Source organism: Lycium ferocissimum, chromosome 10 (assembly GCF_029784015.1).
Source record: "Lycium ferocissimum isolate CSIRO_LF1 chromosome 10, AGI_CSIRO_Lferr_CH_V1, whole genome shotgun sequence".
NCBI classification, from domain to species: Eukaryota; Viridiplantae; Streptophyta; class Magnoliopsida; order Solanales; family Solanaceae; genus Lycium; species Lycium ferocissimum.
Window position 1 is genome coordinate 24,705,507 of NC_081351.1, and position 8,633 is coordinate 24,714,139.

Sequence of the window (8,633 nt, forward strand, 5' to 3'; positions counted from 1 at the left end):
ATAGAAATGACAATTTTGTCTATATATAACAGTTCTACAAGTTCAATTTTTGACTTCCTTTATTAGACAACAGCAAACCTGATTCCAGAAGGCAGGAGAAGACACACTGTTCACTCTTAAAGACAGCAAAATAATATAGGGCAAAGTTCTCAGTGTTGATCAACCATTACCTGGTGTGTTCCGAGTACTCTACAAGTACTACTGACTAAAGATAGGGGTTATCTTCTATTTCCAGTTCAGAAGTAATTTCATAAAGAATATTCAAGGTAATACGAAGTAATGAACAACAATATGGAAAGAGAGGAATTCCAGGTGCTTTGAAGACCGTAGCAGTGAAGTATAGAAGATCAAATTGAACTGCATTAAGCTTTTTTGTTTTTTTGGTGCAAGCAGATTTATCTAGAGGATACTGAGTCCATAATAGATATCCTAGGTTCTTGTTAGAATTTCAGAAGTTTGGACCAGTTTTCTTATTCTGCTATGATGTAAAATATGGGTTCAGTACAACCTATGTACTGATTTAGTCAAATACATGCTAATGCTACCTTCTAAAAAAAAAAAAAAAATAGGAACAGGTCAAGCCACAACCCCACAACTCCCACAATCTCCTATATCAGACATCGCTTTTCCAAATGTCATAATATTATCGAAATCTATACTATAGCTAACTTACTATAATTTATTAGAAAATTATACATATATAGCAGAAACAATGCAAGTTTTTGATAACCCATTTCTGTACTCTAAATATCAAAACTAAGCACTTGGTAGAGAAGAATTCAAGAAAATTTTGCTCTGTTCCTCTATTAAATAATATTGATTTATATATAGCAGAAAGCAAAGAAAGTTTACTATTGTTGCTTTGGAGTAAATAATTCCAGGAAGGTGACATAGTCATTTTCAGTCAAATATAGTGTTGTAAATTACATATCACATGCAATGTGTCACACAATATGCGAAGACTATTAAATCTTATCTCTCAAGTCATTGTGCCAAATTCAAATGACTGCTGAAAAATATCCAAAGTTCACATTCTTAAGTGAACGCATAGAAATTAAGATTTAAATGAAAGCTACAGCACAGAGTTCTATCACATGCATTTTGTTTGATGCCTTATGGGACAAAGATGTCACAATAAAGGTCTTTGTTTTGGTTCTCTTAACAACCCCTCACCACCCCACACACATACACACAACTTTCCCTTTCTATCACCATTTATATATTAAAACACACATCTCTGATAGTTCAGGTAGGAAAAGGGAATAGCCGATGGTTAACCTGGACAACTTCGAGATATGTTTTGATACATAGACGGGCGATAGTTCAGGTAGCTCGGAAAAGGGAACAACTATTAACTGGGGTATGAAACTCGCAGAAAAGTGATAGTTCAAATATGTTTTTGACCATTTAACTCTAATATGTCAAAATAATTTAATTCATAAACAAAACTTATAAACTCAAAATCCTAACTTCCTACCTCTCCAAACCCACCCTTTAACACCGACTCAAATATACCCATAAAGAAAGTTCAACTATAAATTTCATACGAAACAAAAGCATCAAGCAAAGAACAAACACAAAATCTGTGGTGAAATGAAACAAGAAAAGGGGCCCTGTGTTTCATTCAAATAAAAAAGAAAAATAAATAAAATAAATAGAGAGATAAAAGAGAAGAGAGGACGTACTTCGCAGAAAAGTAGTATTGATTTTGTTAAGTGGGCCTTGTGTTTCATTCAAAGTGGTGTTGTTTTCCTTCTGCAACTGCAATAACATAATTTGATGGTTCTCATAATTAATTTTAAAAAAAGATAAGATACTTAGATCAAACAATATGGGTCAAAGTTAATGGGTGGTCCCTTATGTAGATATTGAAAAATGTTTAAAATAATGAGAAAATAGTCCTTAATATATTGGACTTGACAGTTTGGTCCTTTATATATTTTTTGCATGGATTGTCCTTCAAAGACTTTTAGTTTTATTTTTTGCCCCTCAAATTCTAATATTTAATTTTTGTTTTTCGCTAAAAAAGTTTCAAGCGAAAAATATCACGAGAAATTCTGTTCGAACCCCAATATCGTCAAAAGAATAATAATTTTGCAAGGCAAGACTTCGCGAAATGTCTGCTCACAAGGCAAAATTTGTCTTAAAATTCTAGGTTTGCCTTAAGGCAAAAAAATAAAATAAAATAAATCTATTGGAATTGCCCAAATAGGCCTAATTTAAAATATATATTGAAATTGATGCATTAGACCTAGAATATAAATTAAAAATAACAAAAACTACAAAAATTGTATTTCTAAATTTGTGTGTTACCTGCTAATTTCATTTTTTTCATAGTTTACGTCAAATCTAACAGACGGAGTTCGGTAAATATATAAAGGAGACTAAAAGTGTTAACTTTTGACAAATTTAAAAGACCAACACTGTTAAGTGCACAATTAAGAGACTATTTTTAACCTACCCTCCAACATAAGGGACCAATTTTTCATTTTCTCAAAGAAACACCATACATAGTTGACCCTTTTTGGGGTACATGTCAGCATCTAAATGGTGAAGACCAAAAAGGGTAGTGATTTTTTTTATAAAAAAGAAATTCAAAAGAAAACCCCATTTGGTTAAAATTAAAATTAAGGGTAAAATTTTTTTTTCTTCATTCTTCACTTACAAATGAGCCAACTCTATGTCTTATTTTTTTTGGTTCAAAGTTTGCAACTTTTTGCTTTCTTGATGAAATTTTATGGCTTAATATGCTTGTTTTGTTTGCTTATTTCATGTTTCATAGCAAATAATATCATCAAGAAAATGAGCCATTCATCAGTGAAATCAGAGGAGCAAAAAGTGTTTTTTTTTTTTTTTTTTTGAAGTTTAAAAAGCATATTAGAGAAACCCCATTTAGTTAAAATTCAACAATTTGCAGCTTAAAGATAATTTTTTTCCTTCCTTACAAATGTGCTAACTGTATGTCTTTGTTTGATAGTATAATGAGAATTTTTTTAGTCAATTATTGAAATTTGGAAGTGAAAAAGGTGAATCTTTTTGGTTCAAAGTTTGGATCTTTTTGGTAATTTGATGTGTCAGAAACAAAAATAGCTGACTTTGTCATGAATTTTGTGAATGGGTTAACTTATTCTTTGAACCCATTTTGAAAAATTATGTTTGAGACTTTTTTGTTTCCTTGAGGATTATGTTTTTAACCTTTTTGCATTTGATGGCTTAATACGCTTGTCTTGTTTGCTAATTTCATTTTTCACAGGGAAAATAGCTAATAGTATCATGGAAAGTGGTTGTATAATGTTTTCTTTATCCTTTTGCATTTAAGATTTTCTGATTCTTTGTTAAAGTTTGAACTTTTTGGTTTGTTTGTGGGGGATTCTGTTTTGACACCCTATTGCATTTGATGAAGTCCTATGTCTTACACGATCGTCATATGTTTTAATTTTATAGGGGACAAACTTCACATAAAGGAAAGGTTGGGGGACCAATTCGGCATTTAAATTGGGCACACACAGATTACCGGCAGTGAATGGTGAAGCCCTAATTCATCACTAAAACCAGTAAAGCTAAAAGGGATAAATTTTTTTAGTTTCAAGAGCATAGTAGAGAAACCCCATTTGGTTAAAGTTCAACTATTTGCAGCTTAAACGTAAACTTTTTTTTTTCGTTGCTCCATTGTCTTCTCACAATGAGCCAACTGTATATCTTTGTTTGATAGTATAATGAAATGTTTTGAAGTATTGAAGAAGTGAAAAGGGTGTATCTTGGTAGTGAAAACTAGCTTGTTTCCTCTGTCAAATGTAGGTAGGTAAATGTTTGTTTAAACTTTATTTATAAAGATTCTGATACTTCCATAGCATAGCTTGACAGTGGCACTCTCCTCTTTACCTCTCAATGGATCAACACACTTCTTTACAACACTCTCATCAGAGCTTACCTCAACATTGCTCAGCCTCAAACAGCCATACTTTCCCTTCACTTAGCAAAGCCGCCTCATATATAGGGGTCTTGAGAAGAGGGGTCCTGGCTGACCCTTATGTATGCACGTCTTTTATCGGGATGTACTTGCACTGGGGTGTGCACGCAAGGTGTTCGATGAAATTCCTGAACCTTGTGTTGTCTCATATTACACACTGCTTGATGCTCGTGGGGAAAAAGGGGTTGTAGACTTCATGGAGCTATTGAGTGGTTGTGTAGTTGATATTTTACAAAAGATGTCACATGAATTCGGACTTGAATCTTAGATGGAACATTTTGGTTGTGTGGTTGATCTCTTAGGGAGAGCTGGGCTACTACAAAAAGCTTATGACTTTATAAAAATGATGCCTTTTGAAGCTGATGCCACTGTGCTGAGTGCTTGTAGACTTCATGGAGTTATTGAGTTGGGAAATGAAGTAGCACAACGATTGCTTGAGTCGTAACTGAATCATTCTGGGCGATATGTGCAACTCTCAAGCATTTATGCTGGGGCAGAGAGGTGGGATCATGCTGCTGCCTTGAGAAAAGCAATGTTAGATTCGGGAATACACAAGGTTCCAGCCCACAGTTTTATTTGCAAAATTGTCCATTAGTCTGCTTGGTGATGAAATCTAGCTCAACTCATCAGAATCAGCTAAAAGGATATTATTTTGCACAGAGATTGAAGCACTGCTTAAAGAAAGCTGCAGTCAATGATAGATTTTTGTGAAAATGGTTCCCAAGTCTGTTTGACGAGGTATCTATTTTTGTTTTCTACTTTCGTAATCTTTTTTCTTTGGCCCGAAAATTTGAAGTTATGGAGCGCTCTGCTAATCAATTAAACTGAACAATAGTTGATCAACGATACCGTTCTGCTTGATTTCTTCCTAAATGAAATGTCAAATTCATATGGATTTCGGTAACTAGCAATTCTATCACTCAATTGTGTGTTTATGTCTATCTTATTTTGGGCTTCGAACATATTCGCAATCCCAGATTTTGCATTTATTATTATGCAAGTTATTGTTTGGGATTGAGATGTAGTTTTTGTCATATAATAGTGATAGCTAGTTTCACCTCTGCTTGTATTTGAACCTTAGTATCTAAGGTTGTTTCTCCAGTCCAACCGGGCTCGAGTTCCAACCTATGTCCTCGACATGTTTGTTGGCTCTCTTAGAAATTTCTTTTACTTCGTGGAGCCATCTAAATTAAATTTTCGGTAAAATAATTTCTTCCGTGAGAGTTATTTTGTAGGAAAAAATGTATATATAAAAAGAAGATAAAGTAACTTCACTATATAAGTATACTCATCATTATTATAATAGTAAAGTCATCTTATAATGGGTATGTTTCATTATTACAGTCGAATAAAACTTTCATCTTATAATGGGTATGTTTCTTTATTACAGTCGAATAAAACTTACTTTTATGCGATAACAAAATAAATATAACTTATTGTTATGGTTTGCTGGGGTTTCTGCTTTGACCCTTTTGCATTTGATGAAATTATATGGTTTAGGAGTGATTTTGGAAGCAGCTGATTTTTGCCCTAAATAAATCCAAGACTATGTTTTGGACTTGTATTCCTCAACTTGGTCAATGAAATTAATTGTTTTTTCTCGAGTCTAAATTTCGAGGGTCTATTGGAAACATCCTCTCTACCCCCAAAAAGGTAAGGGTAAGGTAGGGGAAACATCCTACTCAGACCCCACTTGTGGGACTACATTGGCCATGTTGTTGTTGTTGTAATACATATAAAAAATGGGGTCAATTTCAAGAATAGTCACCCCACTTTATCCATTATAATTGCCTTAAACTAACTAAACTTTACCTACTATAACAGTACAACAACAAAACTATTTTTGTCGTCACATAAATAATTTAGTGATCGGAGGGAGGATATCCAGGATTCTTCGAGTCGAGGGTCTATCAGAAATAGCCTCTCTACCTCCTAGGTAGGGGTAAGGTCTGTACACTCTACCTCCTCAGACCCCACTTCACCCACTTCGTGGGATTACATTGGGTAAGTCATCGTTGTTGTTGTTTGGCCTCGAGTCTAAATAATTTAGTGATCGTAGGGAGGATATCCAGTATGTATCATCTAATTATAGTCCACTAACATTGGAAGTAATTGGACCAGCTAGGGAATTGAATGAAAGGTCTAGGAATTCAAGTTATGTAAAATTTCTGTTTATCAGTCAAATAGGCGTAGGAGATAGTCACTTGGTTCATATATTTCTGTAAAATTCATAACAGAGAGATATAAATGCATACAACAACGACAACATACCCAGTGTAATCTCACAAGTAGGTGTGGGAGTGTAGGATGTACTCAGATTTATAGGGTAGAGAGATATATTACTGTTCCGTTTGGTCATTGAAAGGTGAAAAACTCTTTCAGGTAATATCCCATATATGATATAACTGTGTGTTTACATTGTTACGTAAGAAGAGAAATTTGGAGGATTAGTTGAAGAAATGCTCACTGAGTGAAGCTCAAGCTCTTCTAATTGACTTTCAATCTATTGGTCAGTGATCTAGCATATCAAAGATAGTGTTAACAGGATAATGTTCAGATTGCTATTGAAATTACTTGATATAATTAAGGAAAAAAACGAGAAATTTATTAACTGAACTTGCAGTCGAATCCAGACGTACTCATATAAGTTGAATACCTGGTCAAACCATGATTAAATGCTAATTTATGTACAAACACATTTCATGCATCTATTGGCCTGGTATAATCATCGGATACGGATAAGTTTTTCAGTTCTCTTTTGTTTCGTGAGACATTGAAAAAAGTCTTTTGACTGCTTATTAATTATTTCCAAATGATCTTAGGTGCTGACAATGTTTAGTCTGTTGGAATACTGTGAAGAACGGGTGCTCTGAGGTTGCTGTTAAGTTTTTTCGAGAAAATGATGGTGCACGAGGATCTGAAGTGCGGTTTATTGAAGCCGAACGAGGCTACTTTTGTTAGTATTCTTTCTTCTTGCACGTTTTTGAATGTCGGTGTGGCGTCATATCTAGGGAGGCAAGTACATGCTTACATGGTAAAGAATGAGTTGAGGCGTCTTCATGACGACCGCATTGATCGCGTTTTACGGGAAGATGGGTTGTTTGGTATATGCTTCGAGGGTATTTGATGCAATGGTTATCAAGAATGTTTGCCCTTGGAATGCTATGATTTCTTCCCTAGCTTTGACGGTAGAGAGAAGCAGGCAATTAACGATGTATGAGAAGATGAGAGCAAAGGGGGTGCAACCAAATGAGATTACCTTCGTGGCAGTTCTATCAGCTTGTGTGCATGCCAAGCTCGTCGATTTGGGTATTGTTTGAAACAATGTTACATGAATTTGGACTTGTACATAAAATGGAATATTATGGTTGTGTGGTTGATCTCTTAGGGAGAGCTGGGCTACTACAGGAGGCTTACGACTTTATAAAAAAGATGCCTTTTGAAGCTGATGCCACTGTATTGGGTGCTTTAATGGGTGCTTGTAGACTTCATGGAGCTATTGAGTTGGGAAATGAAGTATCACAACTATTGCTTAAGTCGCAACCGAATCATTCTGGGCGATATGTGCAACTTTCAAGCATTTATGTTGGGGTAGAGAGGTGGGACCATGCTGCTGCCTTGAGAAAAGCAATGTTAGATGTTGGAATGCACAAGGTTCCAGTCCACAGTTTTATTTGCAAAATTGTCCGTTAGTCTGCTTGGTGATGAAATCTAGCTGGACTCATCAAAATCAGCTAAAAGGATACTGCATATGGATTTTTGCACAGAGATTGAAGCACTGCTTAAAGAAAGCTGCAGTCATAGCAGATAAAAATTAAGGAAATGATAGATTTTTGTGAAAATGCACGGCAAACATGGTTCCCAAGTCTGTTTGACGAGGTATTTCTTTTTGTTTTCTACTTTCATAATCTTTTTCTTTGGCCCGAAATTTTGAAGTTATGGAGCTGTCTGCTAATCAATTAAACTGCACAATAGTTGATCAACGATACCGTTCTGCTTGAACATTACCCACATTCCCAGATTTTGCATTTATCATTATGCAAGTTATTGTTTGAGACTGAGATGTAGTTGTCATCGTATAATAGTGATCTCTAGTTTCACCTCTGCTTGTATTTGAACCTTAGTATCCGAGGTTGATTTTCCAACTATTCAATTGCTATACCACCTCCATTGTGATCTTCGCTATTCAGGTTACTGTGTGTTGATCAATATTGATGAATACTTTCTCTATTTCAAAGTACACGAGAATTTTGAACTGTTTTAGGAATTTTAATGTGCTTTCTACTGTTATTCTGATTTTCTAGCAAATTTCTCATGGTTTACTATGATCATGTGCTTGTGTGTTGTACGTGATCCCTAAAGATTTTATTATCAACCAGTATAATTCTACCAATTCATCTTATTTACACTCAAGTTCTTCTTTAGGTACTTAAATGACACAAAGCGCTATGAGCAACCCAGCATACGAATTTCGCTAATATACCTCATTATTAACATCGTTGGATTATGAAATTCTGCAAACGTATTAGATTAACTGTCAGCCTTAGTGTTGTCTGTAATTATCACTGTGTTACATATCTCTGTTGCTCTTTTTCTTTCATGTGATAAAGTAGTATAGCATGTACAAGATATCCAGGACACAAGGAACAAAAATGAGGAGGAT

The 8,633-nt window shown here is 34.7% G+C and overlaps 1 pseudogene; it reads left to right on the forward strand.

The window, feature by feature from the left end:
• The first annotated feature begins 4,034 nt into the window (after positions 1–4,034).
• LOC132034744 (putative pentatricopeptide repeat-containing protein At1g10330) lies at positions 4,035–8,052 on the forward strand (annotated as a pseudogene).
• The last annotated feature ends 581 nt before the right edge of the window (positions 8,053–8,633 follow it).